Source organism: Heterodontus francisci, chromosome 4 (assembly GCF_036365525.1).
Source record: "Heterodontus francisci isolate sHetFra1 chromosome 4, sHetFra1.hap1, whole genome shotgun sequence".
Classification (NCBI taxonomy): domain Eukaryota; kingdom Metazoa; phylum Chordata; class Chondrichthyes; order Heterodontiformes; family Heterodontidae; genus Heterodontus; species Heterodontus francisci.
The window spans coordinates 1,786,016-1,805,767 of NC_090374.1; the positions used below are offsets into that span (position 1 = coordinate 1,786,016).

Here is a 19,752-nt window from a genome sequence, read left to right on the forward strand (position 1 = left end):
TGCAGGAAATACTCAGCGGGTCAGGCAGTATCTGTGGAGAGAGAAACAGAGTTAATAAAAACAGCAAGTGCCGGAAATACTCAGCACGTTGGGCAGTATCTGTGGAGAGAAAAACAGAGTTAATAAAAACAGCGAGTGCTGGAAATACTCAGCAGGTCAGGCAGTATCTGTGGAGAGAAAAACAGAGTTAATAAAAACAGCAGGTGCTGGTAATACACAGCAGGTCGGGCAGTATCTGTGGAGAGAGGAACAGAGTTAATAAAAACAGCGAGTGCTGGAAATACTCAGCAGGTCGGGCAGTATCTGTGGAGAGAGAAACAGAGTTAATAAAAACAGCAAGTGCTGGAAATACTCAGCAGGTCGGGCAGTATCTGTGGAGAGAGAAATAGAGTTAATAAAAACAGCAGGTGCTGGAAATACTCAGCAGGTCAGGCAGTATCTGTGGAGAGAGAAACAGAGTTAATAAAAACAGCAAGTGCTGGAAATACTCAGCAGGTCGGGCAGTATCTATGGAGAGAGAAACAGAGTTAATAAAAACAGCAAGTGCTGGAAATACTCAGCAGGTCGGGCACTATCTGTGGAGAGAGAAACAGAGTTAATAAAAACAGCAAGTGCTGGAAAAACGCAGCAGGTCGGGCAGTATCTATGGAGAGAGAAACAGAGTTAATAAAAACAGCAAGTGCTGGAAATACTCAGCAGGTCGGGCAGTATCTGTGGAGAGAGAAACAGAGTTAATAAAAACAGCAAATGCTGGAAAAACTCAGCAGGTCCGGCAGTATCTGTGGAGAGAGAAACAGAATTAATAAAAACAGCAAGTGCCGGAAATACTCAGCAGGTCAGGCAGTATCTGTGGAGAGAGAAACAGAATTAATAAAAACAGCGAGTGCTGGAAATACTCAGCGGGTCGGGCAGTATCTGTGGAGACAGAAACAGAGTTAATAAAAACAGCAAGTGCTGGAAATACTCAGCTGGTCAGGCAGTATCTGTGGAGAGAGAAACAGAATTAATAAAAACAGCAATTGCTGGAAATACTCAGCAGGTCGGGCAGTATCTGTGGAGAGAGAAACAGAGTTAATAAAAACAGCAAGTGCTGGAAATACTCAGCGGGTCGGGCAGTATCTCTGGAGAGAGAAACAGAGTTAATAAAAACAGCAGGTGCTGGAAATACTCAGCAGGTCGGCAATATCTGTGGAGAGAGAAACAGAGTTAATAAAAACAGCGAGAGCTGGAAATACTCAGCAGGTCAGGCAGTATCTGTGGAGAGAGAAAGAGAGTTAATAAAAACATCGAGTGCAGGAAATACTCAGCAGGTCGGGCAGTATCTCTGGAGAGAAACAGAGTTAATAAAAACAGCAAGTGCCAGAAATACTCAGCAGGTCAGGCAGTATCTGTGGAGAGAGAAACAAAATTAATAAAAACAGCGAGTGCTGGAAATACTCAGCGGGTCGGGCAGTATCTGTGGAAAGAGAAACAGAGTTAATAAAAACAGCAAGTGCTGGAAATACTCAGCAGGTCAGGCAGTATCTGTGGAGAGAGAAACAGAGTTAATAAAAACAGCAAGTGCTGGAAATACTCAGCAGGTCGGGCAGTATCTATGGAGAGAGAAACAGAGTTAATAAAAACAGCGAGTGCTGGAAATACTCAGCAGGTCGGGCAGCATCTGTGGAGAGAGAAACAGAGTTAATAAAAACAGCGAGAGCTGGAAATACTCAGCAGGTCAGGCAGTATCTGTGAAGAGAGAAACAGAGTTAATAAAAACAGCAATTGCAGGAACTACTCAGCAGGTCGGGCAGTATCTTTGGAGAGAGAAACAGAGTTAATAAAAACAGCGAGTGCTGGAAATACTCAGCAGGTCGGGCAGTATCTGTGGAGAGAGAAACAGAGTTAATAAAAACAGCAAGTGCTGGAAATACTCAGCAGGTCGGGCAGTATCTATGGAGAGAGAAACAGAGTTAATAAAAACAGCGAGTGCTGGAAATACTCAGCAGGTCGGGCAGCATCTGTGGAGAGAGAAACAGAGTTAATAAAAACAGCGAGAGCTGGAAATAGTCAGCAGTTCAGGCAGTATCTGTGAAGAGAGAAACAGAGTTAATAAAAACAGCGAGTGCAGGAAATACTCAGCAGGTCGGGCAGTATCTGTGGAGAGAAACAGAGTTAATAAAAACAGCGAGTGCTGGAAATACTCAGCGGGTCGGGTTGTATCTGTGGAGAGAGAAACAGAGTTTATAAAAACAGCAAGTGCTGGAAATACTCAGCAGGTCGGGCAGTATCTGTGGAGAGAGAAACAGAGTTAATAAAAACAGCAAGTGCTGGAAATACTCAGCAGGTCGGGCAGTATCTGTGGAGAGAGAAACAGAGTTAATAAAAACAGCAAGTGCTGGAAATACTCAGCAGGTCAGGCAGTATCTGTGGAGAGAGAAACAGAGTTAATAAAAACAGCAAGTGCTGGAAATACTCAGCAGGTCGGGCAGGATCTGTGGAGAGAGAATCAGAGTTAATAAAAACAGCGAGTGCAGGAAATACTCAGCGGGTCAGGCAGTATCTGTGGAGAGAGAAACAGAGTTAATAAAAACAGCAAGTGCCGGAAATACTCAGCACGTTGGGCAGTATCTGTGGAGAGAAAAACAGAGTTAATAAAAACAGCGAGAGCTGGAAATACTCAGCAGGTCAGGCAGTATCTGTGAAGAGAGAAACAGAGTTAATAAAAACAGCAATTGCAGGAACTACTCAGCAGGTCGGGCAGTATCTTTGGAGAGAGAAACAGAGTTAATAAAAACAGCGAGTGCTGGAAATACTCAGCAGGTCGGGCAGTATCTGTGGAGAGAGAAACAGAGTTAATAAAAACAGCAAGTGCTGGAAATACTCAGCAGGTCGGGCAGTATCTATGGAGAGAGAAACAGAGTTAATAAAAACAGCGAGTGCTGGAAATACTCAGCAGGTCGGGCAGCATCTGTGGAGAGAGAAACAGAGTTAATAAAAACAGCGAGAGCTGGAAATAGTCAGCAGTTCAGGCAGTATCTGTGAAGAGAGAAACAGAGTTAATAAAAACAGCGAGTGCAGGAAATACTCAGCAGGTCGGGCAGTATCTGTGGAGAGAAACAGAGTTAATAAAAACAGCGAGTGCTGGAAATACTCAGCGGGAAGGGTTGTATCTGTGGAGAGAGAAACAGAGTTTATAAAAACAGCAAGTGCTGGAAATACTCAGCAGGTCGGGCAGTATCTGTGGAGAGAGAAACAGAGTTAATAAAAACAGCAAGTGCTGGAAATACTCAGCAGGTCGGGCAGTATCTGTGGAGAGAGAAACAGAGTTAATAAAAACAGCAAGTGCTGGAAATACTCAGCAGGTCAGGCAGTATCTGTGGAGAGAGAAACAGAGTTAATAAAAACAGCAAGTGCTGGAAATACTCAGCAGGTCGGGCAGGATCTGTGGAGAGAGAATCAGAGTTAATAAAAACAGCGAGTGCAGGAAATACTCAGCGGGTCAGGCAGTATCTGTGGAGAGAGAAACAGAGTTAATAAAAACAGCAAGTGCCGGAAATACTCAGCACGTTGGGCAGTATCTGTGGAGAGAAAAACAGAGTTAATAAAAACAGCGAGTGCTGGAAATACTCAGCAGGTCAGGCAGTATCTGTGGAGAGAAAAACAGAGTTAATAAAAACAGCAGGTGCTGGTAATACACAGCAGGTCGGGCAGTATCAGTGGAGAGAGGAACAGAGTTAATAAAAACAGCGAGTGCTGGAAATACTCAGCAGGTCGGGCAGTATCTGTGGAGAGAGAAACAGAGTTAATAAAAACAGCAAGTGCTGGAAATACTCAGCAGGTCGGGCAGTATCTGTGGAGAGAGAAATAGAGTTAATAAAAACAGCAGGTGCTGGAAATACTCAGCAGGTCAGGCAGTATCTGTGGAGAGAGAAACAGAGTTAATAAAAACAGCAAGTGCTGGAAATACTCAGCAGGTCGGGCAGTATCTATGGAGAGAGAAACAGAGTTAATAAAAACAGCAAGTGCTGGAAATACTCAGCAGGTCGGGCAGTATCTGTGGAGAGAGAAACAGAGTTAATAAAAACAGCAAGTGCTGGAAAAACGCAGCAGGTCGGGCAGTATCTATGGAGAGAGAAACAGAGTTAATAAAAACAGCAAGTGCTGGAAATACTCAGCAGGTCGGGCAGTATCTGTGGAGAGAGAAACAGAGTTAATAAAAACAGCAAATGCTGGAAAAACTCAGCAGGTCCGGCAGTATCTGTGGAGAGAGAAACAGAATTAATAAAAACAGCAAGTGCCGGAAATACTCAGCAGGTCAGGCAGTATCTGTGGAGAGAGAAACAGAATTAATAAAAACAGCGAGTGCTGGAAATACTCAGCGGGTCGGGCAGTATCTGTGGAGACAGAAACAGAGTTAATAAAAACAGCAAGTGCTGGAAATACTCAGCTGGTCAGGCAGTATCTGTGGAGAGAGAAACAGAATTAATAAAAACAGCAATTGCTGGAAATACTCAGCAGGTCGGGCAGTATCTGTGGAGAGAGAAACAGAGTTAATAAAAACAGCAAGTGCTGGAAATACTCAGCGGGTCGGGCAGTATCTCTGGAGAGAGAAACAGAGTTAATAAAAACAGCAGGTGCTGGAAATACTCAGCAGGTCGGCAATATCTGTGGAGAGAGAAACAGAGTTAATAAAAACAGCGAGAGGTGGAAATACTCAGCAGGTCAGGCAGTATCTGTGGAGAGAGAAAGAGAGTTAATAAAAACATCGAGTGCAGGAAATACTCAGCAGGTCGGGCAGTATCTGTGGAGAGAAACAGAGTTAATAAAAACAGCAAGTGCCAGAAATACTCAGCAGGTCAGGCAGTATCTGTGGAGAGAGAAACAAAATTAATAAAAACAGCGAGTGCTGGAAATACTCAGCGGGTCGGGCAGTATCTGTGGAAAGAGAAACAGAGTTAATAAAAACAGCAAGTGCTGGAAATACTCAGCCGGTCAGGCAGTATCTGTGGAGAGAGAAACAGAGTTAATAAAAACAGCAAGTGCTGGAAATACTCAGCAGGTCGGGCAGTATCTATGGAGAGAGAAACAGAGTTAATAAAAACAGCGAGTGCTGGAAATACTCAGCAGGTCGGGCAGCATCTGTGGAGAGAGAAACAGAGTTAATAAAAACAGCGAGAGCTGGAAATACTCAGCAGGTCAGGCAGTATCTGTGAAGAGAGAAACAGAGTTAATAAAAACAGCAATTGCAGGAACTACTCAGCAGGTCGGGCAGTATCTTTGGAGAGAGAAACAGAGTTAATAAAAACAGCGAGAGCTGGAAATACTCAGCAGGTCGGGCAGTATCTGTGGAGAGAGAAACAGAGTTAATAAAAACAGCAAGTGCTGGAAATACTCAGCAGGTCGGGCAGTATCTATGGAGAGAGAAACAGAGTTAATAAAAACAGCGAGTGCTGGAAATACTCAGCAGGTCGGGCAGCATCTGTGGAGAGAGAAACAGAGTTAATAAAAACAGCGAGAGCTGGAAATACTCAGCAGGTCAGGCAGTATCTGTGAAGAGAGAAACAGAGTTAATAAAAACAGCGAGTGCAGGAAATACTCAGCAGGTCGGGCAGTATCTGTGGAGAGAAAGAGAGTTAATAAAAACAGCAAGTGCCGGAAATACTCAGCAGGTCAGGCAGTATCTGTGGAGAGAGAAACAGAGTTAATAAAAACAGCGAGTGCTGGAAATACTCAGCGGGTCGGGTTGTATCTGTGGAGAGAGAAACAGAGTTAATAAAAACAGCAAGTGCTGGAAATACTCAGCAGGTCGGGCAGTATCTGTGGAGAGAGAAACAGAGTTAATAAAAACAGCGAGTGCTGGAAATACTCAGCAGGTCGGGCAGTATCTGTGGAGAGAGAAACAGAGTTAATAAAAACAGCAAGTGCTGGAAATACTCAGCAGGTCGGGCAGTATCTATGGAGAGAGAAACAGAGTTAATAAAAACAGCGAGTGCTGGAAATACTCAGCAGGTCGGGCAGCATCTGTGGAGAGAGAAACAGAGTTAATAAAAACAGCGAGAGCTGGAAATAGTCAGCAGTTCAGGCAGTATCTGTGAAGAGAGAAACAGAGTTAATAAAAACAGCGAGTGCAGGAAATACTCAGCAGGTCGGGCAGTATCTGTGGAGAGAAACAGAGTTAATAAAAACAGCGAGTGCTGGAAATACTCAGCGGGTCGGGTTGTATCTGTGGAGAGAGAAACAGAGTTTATAAAAACAGCAAGTGCTGGAAATACTCAGCAGGTCGGGCAGTATCTGTGGAGAGAGAAACAGAGTTAATAAAAACAGCAAGTGCTGGAAATACTCAGCAGGTCGGGCAGTATCTGTGGAGAGAGAAACAGAGTTAATAAAAACAGCAAGTGCTGGAAATACTCAGCAGGTCAGGCAGTATCTGTGGAGAGAGAAACAGAGTTAATAAAAACAGCAAGTGCTGGAAATACTCAGCAGGTCGGGCAGGATCTGTGGAGAGAGAATCAGAGTTAATAAAAACAGCGAGTGCAGGAAATACTCAGCGGGTCAGGCAGTATCTGTGGAGAGAGAAACAGAGTTAATAAAAACAGCAAGTGCCGGAAATACTCAGCACGTTGGGCAGTATCTGTGGAGAGAAAAACAGAGTTAATAAAAACAGCGAGAGCTGGAAATACTCAGCAGGTCAGGCAGTATCTGTGAAGAGAGAAACAGAGTTAATAAAAACAGCAATTGCAGGAACTACTCAGCAGGTCGGGCAGTATCTTTGGAGAGAGAAACAGAGTTAATAAAAACAGCGAGTGCTGGAAATACTCAGCAGGTCGGGCAGTATCTGTGGAGAGAGAAACAGAGTTAATAAAAACAGCAAGTGCTGGAAATACTCAGCAGGTCGGGCAGTATCTATGGAGAGAGAAACAGAGTTAATAAAAACAGCGAGTGCTGGAAATACTCAGCAGGTCGGGCAGCATCTGTGGAGAGAGAAACAGAGTTAATAAAAACAGCGAGAGCTGGAAATAGTCAGCAGTTCAGGCAGTATCTGTGAAGAGAGAAACAGAGTTAATAAAAACAGCGAGTGCAGGAAATACTCAGCAGGTCGGGCAGTATCTGTGGAGAGAAACAGAGTTAATAAAAACAGCGAGTGCTGGAAATACTCAGCGGGTCGGGTTGTATCTGTGGAGAGAGAAACAGAGTTTATAAAAACAGCAAGTGCTGGAAATACTCAGCAGGTCGGGCAGTATCTGTGGAGAGAGAAACAGAGTTAATAAAAACAGCAAGTGCCGGAAATACTCAGCAGGTCAGGCAGTATCTGTGGAGAGAGAAACAGAATTAATAAAAACAGCGAGTGCTGGAAATACTCAGCGGGTCGGGCAGTATCTGTGGAGACAGAAACAGAGTTAATAAAAACAGCAAGTGCTGGAAATACTCAGCTGGTCAGGCAGTATCTGTGGAGAGAGAAACAGAATTAATAAAAACAGCAATTGCTGGAAATACTCAGCAGGTCGGGCAGTATCTGTGGAGAGAGAAACAGAGTTAATAAAAACAGCAAGTGCTGGAAATACTCAGCGGGTCGGGCAGTATCTCTGGAGAGAGAAACAGAGTTAATAAAAACAGCAGGTGCTGGAAATACTCAGCAGGTCGGCAATATCTGTGGAGAGAGAAACAGAGTTAATAAAAACAGCGAGAGCTGGAAATACTCAGCAGGTCAGGCAGTATCTGTGGAGAGAGAAAGAGAGTTAATAAAAACATCGAGTGCAGGAAATACTCAGCAGGTCGGGCAGTATCTGTGGAGAGAAACAGAGTTAATAAAAACAGCAAGTGCCAGAAATACTCAGCAGGTCAGGCAGTATCTGTGGAGAGAGAAACAAAATTAATAAAAACAGCGAGTGCTGGAAATACTCAGCGGGTCGGGCAGTATCTGTGGAAAGAGAAACAGAGTTAATAAAAACAGCAAGTGCTGGAAATACTCAGCCGGTCAGGCAGTATCTGTGGAGAGAGAAACAGAGTTAATAAAAACAGCAAGTGCTGGAAATACTCAGCAGGTCGGGCAGTATCTATGGAGAGAGAAACAGAGTTAATAAAAACAGCGAGTGCTGGAAATACTCAGCAGGTCGGGCAGCATCTGTGGAGAGAGAAACAGAGTTAATAAAAACAGCGAGAGCTGGAAATACTCAGCAGGTCAGGCAGTATCTGTGAAGAGAGAAACAGAGTTAATAAAAACAGCAATTGCAGGAACTACTCAGCAGGTCGGGCAGTATCTTTGGAGAGAGAAACAGAGTTAATAAAAACAGCGAGTGCTGGAAATACTCAGCAGGTCGGGCAGTATCTGTGGAGAGAGAAACAGAGTTAATAAAAACAGCAAGTGCTGGAAATACTCAGCAGGTCGGGCAGTATCTATGGAGAGAGAAACAGAGTTAATAAAAACAGCGAGTGCTGGAAATACTCAGCAGGTCGGGCAGCATCTGTGGAGAGAGAAACAGAGTTAATAAAAACAGCGAGAGCTGGAAATACTCAGCAGGTCAGGCAGTATCTGTGAAGAGAGAAACAGAGTTAATAAAAACAGCGAGTGCAGGAAATACTCAGCAGGTCGGGCAGTATCTGTGGAGAGAAAGAGAGTTAATAAAAACAGCAAGTGCCGGAAATACTCAGCAGGTCAGGCAGTATCTGTGGAGAGAGAAACAGAGTTAATAAAAACAGCGAGTGCTGGAAATACTCAGCGGGTCGGGTTGTATCTGTGGAGAGAGAAACAGAGTTAATAAAAACAGCAAGTGCTGGAAATACTCAGCAGGTCGGGCAGTATCTGTGGAGAGAGAAACAGAGTTAATAAAAACAGCAAGTGCTGGAAATACTCAGCAGGTCGGGCAGTATCTGTGGTGAGAGAAACAGAGTTAATAAAAACAGCAAGTGCTGGAAATACTCAGCAGGTCGGGCAGGATCTGTGGAGAGAGAATCAGAGTTAATAAAAACAGCGAGTGCAGGAAATACTCAGCGGGTCAGGCAGTATCTGTGGAGAGAGAAACAGAGTTAATAAAAACAGCAAGTGCCGGAAATACTCAGCAGGTTGGGCAGTATCTGTGGAGAGAGAAACAGAGTTAATAAAAACAGCGAGTGCTGGAAATACTCAGCAGGTCAGGCAGTATCTGTGGAGAGAGAAACAGAGTTAATAAAAACAGCAGGTGCTGGTAATACACAGCAGGTCGGGCAGTATCTGTGGAAAGAGGAACAGAGTTAATAAAAATAGCGAGTGCTGGAAATACTCAGCAGGTCGGGCAGTATCTGTGGAGAGAGAAACAGAGTTAATAAAAACAGCAAGTGCTGGAAATACTCAGCAGGTCGGGCAGTATCTGTGGAGAGAGAAACAGAGTTAATAAAAACAGCAGGTGCTGGAAATACTCAGCAGGTCAGGCAGTATCTGTGGAGAGAGAAACAGAGTTAATAAAAACAGCAAGTGCTGGAAATACTCAGCAGGTCGGGCAGTATCCATGGAGAGAGAAACAGAGTTAATAAAAACAGCAAGTGCTGGAAATACACTGCAGGTCGGGCAGTATCTGTGGAGAGAGAAACAGAGTTAATAAAAACAGCAAGTGCTGGAAAAACTCAGCAGGTCGGGCAGTATCTGTGGAGAGAGAAACAGAATTAATAAAAACAGCAAGTGCCGGAAATACTCAGCAGGTCAGGCAGTATCTGTGGAGAGAGAAACAGAATTAATAAAAACAGCGAGTGCTGGAAATACTCAGCGGGTCGGGCAGTATCTGTGGAGAGAGAAACAGAGTTAATAAAAACAGCAAGTGCTGGAAATACTCAGCTGGTCAGGCAGTATCTGTGGAGAGAGAAACAGAATTAATAAAAACAGCAATTGCTGGAAATACTCAGCAGGTCGGGCAGTATCTGTGGAGAGAGGAACAGAGTTAATAAAAACAGCAAGTGCCGGAAATACTCAGCAGGTTGGGCAGTATCTGTGGAGAGAGAAACAGAGTTAATAAAAACAGCGAGTGCTGGAAATACTCAGCAGGTCGGACAGTATCTGTGGAGAGAGAAACAGAGTTAATAAAAACAGCAAGTGCTGGAAATACTCAGCAGGTCGGGCAGTATCTATGGAGAGAGAAACAGAGTTAATAAAAACAGCGAGTGCTGGAAATACTCAGCAGGTCGGGCAGCATCTATGGAGAGAGAAACAGAGTTAATAAAAACAGCGAGAGCCGGAAATACTCAGCAGGTCAGGCAGCATCTGTGGAGAGAGAAACAGAGTTAATAAAAACAGCGAGAGCTGGAAATACTCAGCAGGTCAGGCAGTATCTGTGGAGAGAGAAACAGAGTTAATAAAAACAGCGAGTGCTGGAAATACTCAGCAGGTCGGGCAGTATCTGTGGAGAGAAACAGAGTTAATAAAAACAGCAATTGCCGGAAATACTCAGCAGGTCAGGCAGTATCTGTGGAGAGAGAAACAGAGTTAATAAAAACAGCAAGTGCTGGAAATACTCAGCAGGTCAGGCAGTATCTGTGGAGAGAGAAACAGAGTTAATAAAAACAGCAAGTGCAGGAAAAACTCAGCAGGTCGGGCAGTATCTGTGGAGAGAGAAACAGAGTTAATAAAAACAGCGAGTGCTGGAAATACTCAGCAGGTCGGGCAGTATCTGTGGAGAGAGAAACAGAGTTAATAAAAACAGCGAGTGCTGGAAATACTCCGCAGGTCGGGCAGTATCTGTGGAGAGAGAAACAGAGTTAATAAAAACAGCGAGAGCTGGAAATACTCAGCAGGTCAGGCAGTATCTGTGGAGAGAGAAACAGAGTTAATAAAAACAGCAAGTGCTGGAAATACTCAGCAGGTCAGGCAGTATCTGCGGAGAGAGAAACATCGTTAATAAAAACAGCGAGTGCAGGAAATACTCAGCAGGTCGGGCAGTATCTGTGGAGAGAAACAGAGTTAATAAAAACAGCAAGTGCCGGAAATACTCAGCAGGTCAGGCAGTATCTGTGGAGAGAGAAACAGAATTAATAAAAACAGCGGGTGCTGGAAATACGCAGCGGGTCGGGCAGTATCTGTGGAGAGAGAAACAGAGTTAATAAAAACAGAGAGTGCTGGAAAAACTCAGCAGGTCAGGCAGTATCTGTGGAGAGAGAAACGGAGTTAATAAAAACAGCAAGTGCTGGAAATACTCAGCAGGTCGGGCAGTATCTGTGGAGAGAGAAACAGAGTTAATAAAAACAGCAGGTGCTGGAAATACTCAGCAGATCGGGCAGGATCTGTGGAGAGAGAATCAGAGTTAATAAAAACAGCGAGTGCAGGAAATACTCAGCAGGTCGGGCAGTATCTGTGGAGAGAAACAGAGTTAATAAAAACAGCAAGTGCCGGAAATACTCAGCAGGTCAGGCAGTATCTGTGGAGAGAGAAACAGAATTAATAAAAACAGCGAGTGCTGGAAATACTCAGCGGGTCGGGCAGTATCTGTGGAGAGAGAAACAGAGTTAATAAAAACAGCAAGTGCTGGAAATACTCAGCAGGTCCGGCAGTATCTGTGGAGAGAGAAATAGAGTTAATAAAAACAGCAAGTGCTGGAAATACTCAGCAGGTCGGGCAGTATCTGTGGAGAGAGAAACAGAGTTAATAAAAACAGCAAGTGCTGGAAAAATTCAGCAGGTCAGGCAGTATCTGTGGACAGAGAAACAGAGTTAATAAAAACAGCGAGTGCTGGAAATACTCAGCAGGTCAGGCAGTATCTGTGGAGAGAGAAACAGAGTTAATAAAAACAGCAAGTGCTGGAAATACTCAGCAGGTCGGGCAGTATCTGTGGAAAGAGAATCAGAGTTAATAAAAACAGCAAGTGCTGGAAATACTCAGCAGGTCAGGCAGTATCTGTGGAGAGAGAAACAGAGTTAATAAAAACATCGAGTGCAGGAAATACTCAGCAGGTTGGGCAGTATCTGTGGAGAGAAACAGAGTTAATAAAAACAGCAAGTGCCAGAAATACTCAGCAGGTCAGGCAGTATCTGTGGAGAGAGAAACAGAATTAATAAAAACAGCGAGTGCTGGAAATACTCAGCGGGTCGGGCAGTATCTGTGGAGAGAGAAACAGAGTTAATAAAAACAGCAAGTGCTGGAAATACTCAGCAGGTCAGGCAGTATCTGTGGAGAGAGAAACAGAGTTAATAAAAACAGCAAGTGCTGGAAAAACTCAGCAGGTCGGGCAGTATCTGTGGAGAGAGAAACAGAGTTAATAAAAACAGCAAGTGCTGAAAATACTCAGCAGGTCGGGCAGTATCTGTGGAGAGAGAAACAGAGTTAATAAAAACAGCAAGTGCTGGAAATACTCAGCAGGTTGGGCAGTATCTGTGGAGAGAGAAACAGAGTTAATAAAAACAGCAAGTGCTGGAAACACTCAGCGGGTCGGGCAGTATCTATGGAGAGAGAAACAGAGTTAATAAAAACAGCGAGAGCTGGAAATACTCAGCAGGTCAGGCAGTATCTGTGAAGAGAGCAACAGAGTTAATAAAAACAGCGAGTGCAGGAAATACTCAGCAGGTCGGGCAGTATCTGTGGAGAGAAAGAGAGTTAATAAAAACAGCAAGTGCCGGAAATACTCAGCAGGTCAGGCAGTATCTGTGGAGAGAGAAACAGAATTAATAAAAACAGCGAGTGCTGGAAATACTCAGCGGGTCGGGCAGTATCTGTGGAGAGAGAAACAGAGTTAATAAAAACAGCAAGTGCTGGAAATACTCAGCAGGTCAGGCAGTATCTGTGGAGAGAGAAACAGAGTTAATAAAAACAGCAAGTGCTGGAAATACTCAGCAGGTCAGGCAGTATCTGTGGAGAGAGAAACAGAATTAATAAAAACAGCAAGTGCTGGAAATACTCAGCAGGTCAGGCAGTATCTGTGGAGAGAAACAGAGTTAATAAAAACAGCAGGTGCTGGTAATACTCAGCAGGTCGGGCAGTATCTTTGGAGAGAGAAACAGAGTTAATAAAAACAGCAAGTGCTGGAAATACTCAGCAGGTCGGGCAGTATCTTTGGAGAGAGAAACAGAGTTAATAAAAACAGCAAGTGCTGGAAATACTCAGCGGGTCAGGCAGTATCTGTGGAGAGAGGAACAGAGTTAATAAAAACATCGAGTGCAGGAAATACTCAGCAGGTCGGGCAGTATCTGTGGAGAGAAAGAGAGTTAATAAAAAAAGCAAGTGCCGGAAATACTCAGCAGGTCGGGCAGTATCTGTGGAGAGAGAAACAGAATTAATAAAAACAGCAATTGCTGGAAATACTCAGCAGGTTGGGCAGTATCTGTGGAGAGAGAAACAGAATTAATAAAAACAGCGAGTGCTGGAAATACTCAGCAGGTCAGGCAGTATCTGTGGAGAGAGAAACAGAGTTAATAAAAACAGCAAGTGCCGGAAATACTCAGCAGGTTGGGCAGTATCTGTGGAGACAGAAACAGAGTTAATAAAAACAGCGAGTGCTGGAAATACTCAGCAGGTCGGGCAGTATCTGTGGAGAGAGAAACAGAGTTAATAAAAACAGCAAGTGCTGGAAATACTCAGCAGGTCGGGCAGTATCTATGGAGAGAGAAACAGAGTTAATAAAAACAGCGAGTGCTGGAAATACTCAGCAGGTCGGGCAGTATCTGTGGAGAGAGAAACAGAGTTAATAAAAACAGCAATTGCTGGAAATACTCAGCAGGTTGGGCAGTATCTGTGGAGAGAGAAACAGAATTAATAAAAACAGCGAGTGCTGGAAATACTCAGCGGGTCAGGCAGTATCTGTGGAGAGAGAAACAGAGTTAATAAAAACAGCAAGTGCCGGAAATACTCAGCAGGTTGGGCAGTATCTGTGGAGAGAGAAACAGAGTTAATAAAAACAGCGAGTGCTGGAAATACTCAGCAGGTCGGGCAGTATCTGTGGAGAGAGAAACAGAGTTAATAAAAACAGCAAGTGCTGGAAATACTCAGCAGGTCGGGCAGTATCTATGGAGAGAGAAACAGAGTTAATAAAAACAGCGAGTGCTGGAAATACTCAGCAGGTCGGGCAGCATCTGTGGAGAGAGAAACAGAGTTAATAAAAACAGCGAGAGCCGGAAATACTCAGCAGGTCAGGCAGCATCTGTGGAGAGAGAAACAGAGTTAATAAAAACAGCGAGAGCTGGAAATACTCAGCAGGTCAGGCAGTATCTGTGGAGAGAGAAACAGAGTTAATAAAAACAGCAAGTGCTGGAAATACTCAGCAGGTCAGGCAGTATCTGTGGAGAGAGAAACAGAGTTAATAAAAACAGCAAGTGCAGGAAAAGCTCAGCAGGTCGGGCAGTATCTGTGGGGAGAGAAACAGAGTTAATAAAAACAGCGAGTGCTGGAAATACTCAGCAGGTCGGGCAGTATCTGTGGAGAGAGAAACAGAGTTAATAAAAACAGCAAGTGCTGGAAATACTCTGCAGATCGGGCAGTATCTGTGGAGAGAGAAACAGAGTTAATAAAAACAGCGAGAGCTGGAAATGCTCAGCAGGTCAGGCAGTATCTGTGGAGAGAGAAACAGAGTTAATAAAAACAGCAAGTGCTGGAAATACTCAGCAGGTCAGGCAGTATCTGTGGAGAGAGAAACAGAGTTAATAAAAACAGCGAGAGCTGGAAATACTCAGCAGGTCAGGCAGTATCTGTGGAGAGAGAAACAGAGTTAATAAAAACAGCAAGTGCTGGAAATACTCAGCAGGTCAGGCAGTATCTGTGAAGAGAGAAACAGAGTTAATAAAAACAGCGAGAGCTGGAAATACTCAGCAGGTCAGGCAGTATCTGTGGAGAGAGAAACAGAGTTAATAAAAACAGCAAGTGCTGGAAATACTCAGCAGGTCGGGCAGTATCTATGGAGAGAGAAACAGAGTTAATAAAAACAGCGAGTGCTGGAAATACTCAGCAGGTCGGGCAGCATCTGTGGAGAGAGAAACAGAGTTAATAAAAACAGCGAGAGCTGGAAATACTCAGCAGGTCAGGCAGTATCTGTGGAGAGAGCAACAGAGTTAATAAAAACAGCAAGTGCTGGAAATACTCAGCAGGTCGGGCAGTATCTATGGAGAGAGAAACAGAGTTAATAAAAACAGCGAGTGCTGGAAATACTCAGCAGGTCGGGCAGCATCTGTGGAGAGAGAAACAGAGTTAATAAAAACAGCGAGAGCTGGAAATACTCAGCAGGTCAGGCAGTATCTGTGAAGAGAGAAACCGAGTTAATAAAAACAGCGAGTGCAGGAAAAACTCAGCAGGTCGGGCAGTATCTGTGGAGAGAAACAGAGTTAATAAAAACAGCAAGTGCTGGAAATACTCAGCAGGTCAGGCAGTATCTGTGGAGAGAGAAACAGAGTTAATAAAAACAGCAAGTGCTGGAAATACTCAGCAGGTCGGGCAGTATCTGTGGAGAGAGAAACAGAGTTAATAAAAACAGCAAGTGCTGGAAATACTCAGCAGGTCTGGCAGCATCTGTGGAGAGAGAAACAGAATTAATAAAAACAGCGAGTGCTGGAAATACTCAGCGGGTCGGGCAGTATCTGTGGAGAGAGAAACAGAGTTAATAAAAACAGCGAGTGCTGGAAATACTCAGCAGGTCGGGCAGTATCTGTGGAGAGAGAAACAGAGTTAATAAAAACAGCAAGTGCTGGAAATACTCAGCAGGTCGGGCAGTATCTGTGGAGAGAGAAACAGAGTTAATAAAAACAGCGAGAGCTGGAAATACTCAGCAGGTCAGGCAGTATCTGTGAAGAGAGAAACAGAGTTAATAAAAACAGCAAGTGCTGGAAATACTCAGCAGGTCAGGCAGTATCTGTGGAGAGAGAAACAGAGTTAATAAAAACAGCGAGTGCTGGAAATACTCAGCAGGTCGGGCAGCATCTGTGGAGAGAGAAACAGAGTTAATAAAAACAGCGAGAGCTGGAAATACTCAGCGGGTCGGGCATTATCTATGGAGAGAGAAACAGAGTTAATAAAAACAGCGAGTGCTGGAAATACTCAGCAGGTCGGGCAGCATCTGTGGAGAGAGAAACAGAGTTAATAAAAACAGCGAGAGCTGGAAATACTCAGCAGGTCAGGCAGTATCTGTGGAGAGAGAAACAGAGTTAATAAAAACAGCAAGTGCTGGAAATACTCAGCAGGTTGGGCAGTATCTATGGAGAGAGAAACAGAGTTAATAAAAACAGCGAGTGCTGGAAATACTCAGCAGGTCGGGCAGCATCTGTGGAGAGAGAAACAGAGTTAATAAAAACAGCGAGAGCTGGAAATACTCAGCAGGTCAGGCAGTATCTGTGAAGAGAGAAACAGAGTTAATAAAAACAGCGAGTGCAGGAAAAACTCAGCAGGTCGGGCAGTATCTGTGGAGAGAAACTGAGTTAATAAAAACAGCAGGTGCTGGAAATACTCAGCAGGTCAGGCAGTATCTGTGGAGAGAGAAACAGAATTAATAAAAACAGCGAGTGCTGGAAATACTCAGCGGGTCGGGCAGTATCTGTGGAGACAGAAACAGAGTTAATAAAAACAGCAAGTGCTGGAAATACTCAGCAGGTCAGGCAGTATCTGTGGAGAGAGAAACAGAGTTAATAAAAACAGCAAGTGCCGGAAATACTCAGCAGGTTGGGCAGTATTTGTGGAGAGAGAAACAGAGTTAATAAAAACAGCGAGAGCTGGAAATACTCAGCAGGTCAGGCAGTATCTGTGGAGAGAGAAACAGAGTTAATAAAAACAGCAAGTGCTGGAAATACTCAGCAGGTCGGGCAGTATCTGTGGAGAGAGAAACAGAGTTAATAAAAACAGCAAGTGCTGGAAATACTCAGCAGGTCGGGCAGTATCTGTGGAGAGAGAAACAGAGTTAACGTTTCAGATCTGTGACCTTTCATCGGAACTGGGATATGTTAGAAATGAAATAAGTTTTAAGCAAGCGAAAGGAAGTGAAGGGAAGAGGAACAAAAGGGAAGGTGTGTGATGGGGCAGAGGGCGGGAGAGATTAAATAACAAAGATGTCACGGAACAAAGGCAAAGGGATTAGTAATAATTGTATTAAAAGCCAAATCATTCATTCATGGAGAGTGTTAATGGCAGAATAATGAACTGCTCTGTCCAAATCATAAACATTAAAATCCAAGTTTAAAACAGTCACATGGTTAAAAAATAATTATAATAAAAAGGTCAGCCATGCTCTGAAATGATTGAACTCAATGTTCAGTCTGGCAGGCTGTAGTGTGCTTAATCGGTGAATGAGATGCTGTTCCTCGTGCTTGCATTGATGTTCACTGGAACACTGCAGCAACCCCAGGACAGAGATGTGAGCATGAGAGCAGGGGGAATGTTGAAATGGCAAGCAACCGGAAGCTCAGGATCTTGCTTGCGGACTGAGCGGAGGTGTTCCGCAAAGCGGTCACCCAGTCTGCGCTTGGTCTCCCCAATGTAGAGGAGACCACACTGTGAGCAGCGAATACAGTATACTACATTAAAAGAAGTACAAGTAAATCACTGCTTCACCTGAAAGGAGTGTTTGGGGCCTTGGATAGTGAGGAGAGAGGAGGTAAATGGGCAGGTATTACACCTCCTGCGATTGCAGGGGAAGGTGCCCTGGGAAGGGGACGAGGTGGTGGGGTAATGGAGGAGTGGACCAGGGTGTCGCGGAGGGAACGATCCCTTCGGAATGCTGACAGGGGAAGGGAAGGGAAGATGCGTTTGGTAGTGGCATCACGCTGGAGGTGGCGGAAATGGTGGAGGATGATCCTTTGGATATGGAGGCTGGTGGGGTGGAAAGTGAGGACAAGGGGAACCCTGTCACGGTTCTGGGAGGGAGGGGAAGGGGTGAGGGTAGAGGTGCGGGAAATGGGCCGGAGATGGTTGAGGGCCCTGTCAACAACAGTGCAGGGTAATCCTCGGTCGAGGAAAAAGGAAAACATATCAGAAGTGCTGTCGTGGAAGGTAGCATCATCAGAGCAGATGCGTCGGAGACAGAGAAACTGGGAGAATGGAATGAAGTCCTAACAGGAGGCAGGGTGTGAAGAAGTGTCGTCGAGGTAGCTGTGGGAGTCGGTGGGCTTATAATGGATATTAGTAGACAACCTATCCCCAGAGATGGAGACAGAGAAGTCGAGGAAGGGAAGGGAAGTGTCAGAGATGGACCATGTAAAGGTGAGGGAAGGGTGGAAATTGGAAGCAAAGTTGATAAAGTTTTCCGGTTCAGGGCAAGAGTTGGGGGAGGGGGCCTGAGTAGGACTGGAACAAGTAATGTTCGACATTTCCCACAAAAAGACAGGCATAACTAGGTCCCATGCAGGTACCCATAGCAACACCTTTTATTTGAAGGAAGTGAGTGGAGTTGAAGGAGAAGTTGTTCAATGTGAGAACAAGTTCAGCCAGGCAGAGGAGGGTGCTAGTGGATGGGGTCTGGTTGGGCCTCTGTGCAAGAAAGAAGCGGAGAGCCCTCAAACCGTCCTGGTGGAAGATGGAGGTGTAGCGAGATTGGACGTCCATAGTGAAGAGGAGGCGGTTAGGGCCAGGAAACTGGAAATTGTCAAAATGACGTCGAGCATCAGAGGAGTCACGGATGTAGGTGGGAAGAGACTGGACCAGGTGAGAAAAGATAGAGTTAAGATAGGAAGAAATAAGTTCAGTGGGGCAGGAACAGACTGAAACAATGGGTCTGCCGGGACAGTCCTGTTTGTGGATTTTTGGAAGGAGGTAGAAGCGGGCTGTCCGGGGTTGTGGGACTATGAGGTTGGAAGCTGTAGAGGGAAGATCTCCAGAGGAGATGAGGTCAGTGACAGTCCTGTGGACAGTAGCTTGATGTTCGGTGGTGGAGTCATGGTCCAGAGGGAGGTAGGAAGAAGTGTCCGTGAGTTGGCGTTGAGCTTCAGCAAGGTAGAGGTCGGTACGCCATACAACAACAGCACCACCCTTGTCTGCAGGTTTGATGACCATGTCGGGGTTAGACCTGAGAGAACGGAGTGCCTCAAGTTCAGAGGGGGACAAGTTAGAGTGAGGGGGGCAGAGAAATTGAGATGACCAATGTCTCGCCGACAGTTCTCAATGAAAAGATCAAGAGAAGCTAAGAGGCCAGAGAGAGGGATCCAGGTAGAGGGAGAATAATCCAGAGATTGTAACCCTTGAGGTTCTGTTTTTTAATTTCGCTCCTAGTTCCTGGTATTCTCCAAAAAGGATCTCCTACCTGCTCCTCCCAAAGTTGTTGGTCCCAACATGGATCACTAAGCCTGGATCCTCCCCGTCCCTCTTTAATATCAGCTGGTCTCAGATATTCCTCACCCTGGCACCAGGCCATGTCCGACTCCTGATCCTGTTTAGAAAGGATGCTGTTTGTCCCCTTAAATACTGAGTCACCAACAACTGCCACATTATGTTTTCCCCCTGCTCCTCCTCCCCTCCCCTTCCTCCTCCTCCTCCCCTCTCCCCTCCTCCTCCCCTCCCCTACCCCCTCCTCCTCCTTCTCACCTCCCCCCTCCTCCTCCTCCCCTTCCCTCTCCTCTTCCTCCCCTTCCCCTCCTCCTCGCCTTCCTCCTCCTCCTCCCTCCTCCCCCCTCCCCACCCCTCCTTGTCCCCCTCTGCCTCCCCCTCCTCCTTCTCCCCCCTCCTCACCCTTCTCCCCCCTCCTCCCCCTTCTCCCCCCTCCTCCCCTTTCTCCCTCCTCCACCCCTCCCCCTCCTCCACTCTCCCCTCCTCCTCCTCCTCCTCCTTCCCTCTTCCCTCTCCCTCCCCCTCCTTCTCCTCCTCCTTCCCCCTTCTCCTCCTCCTTCCCCCTTCTCCTCCTCCTTCCCCCTCCC

General features: G+C 45.3%; 1 protein-coding gene across 1 annotated transcript in view; it reads left to right on the forward strand.

Moving 5' to 3' along the window:
• slc1a3a (solute carrier family 1 member 3a) overlaps positions 1–19,752 on the forward strand; it is a 687,310-nt gene that overhangs the window by 628,995 nt on the left and 38,563 nt on the right. The window lies entirely within an intron of this gene.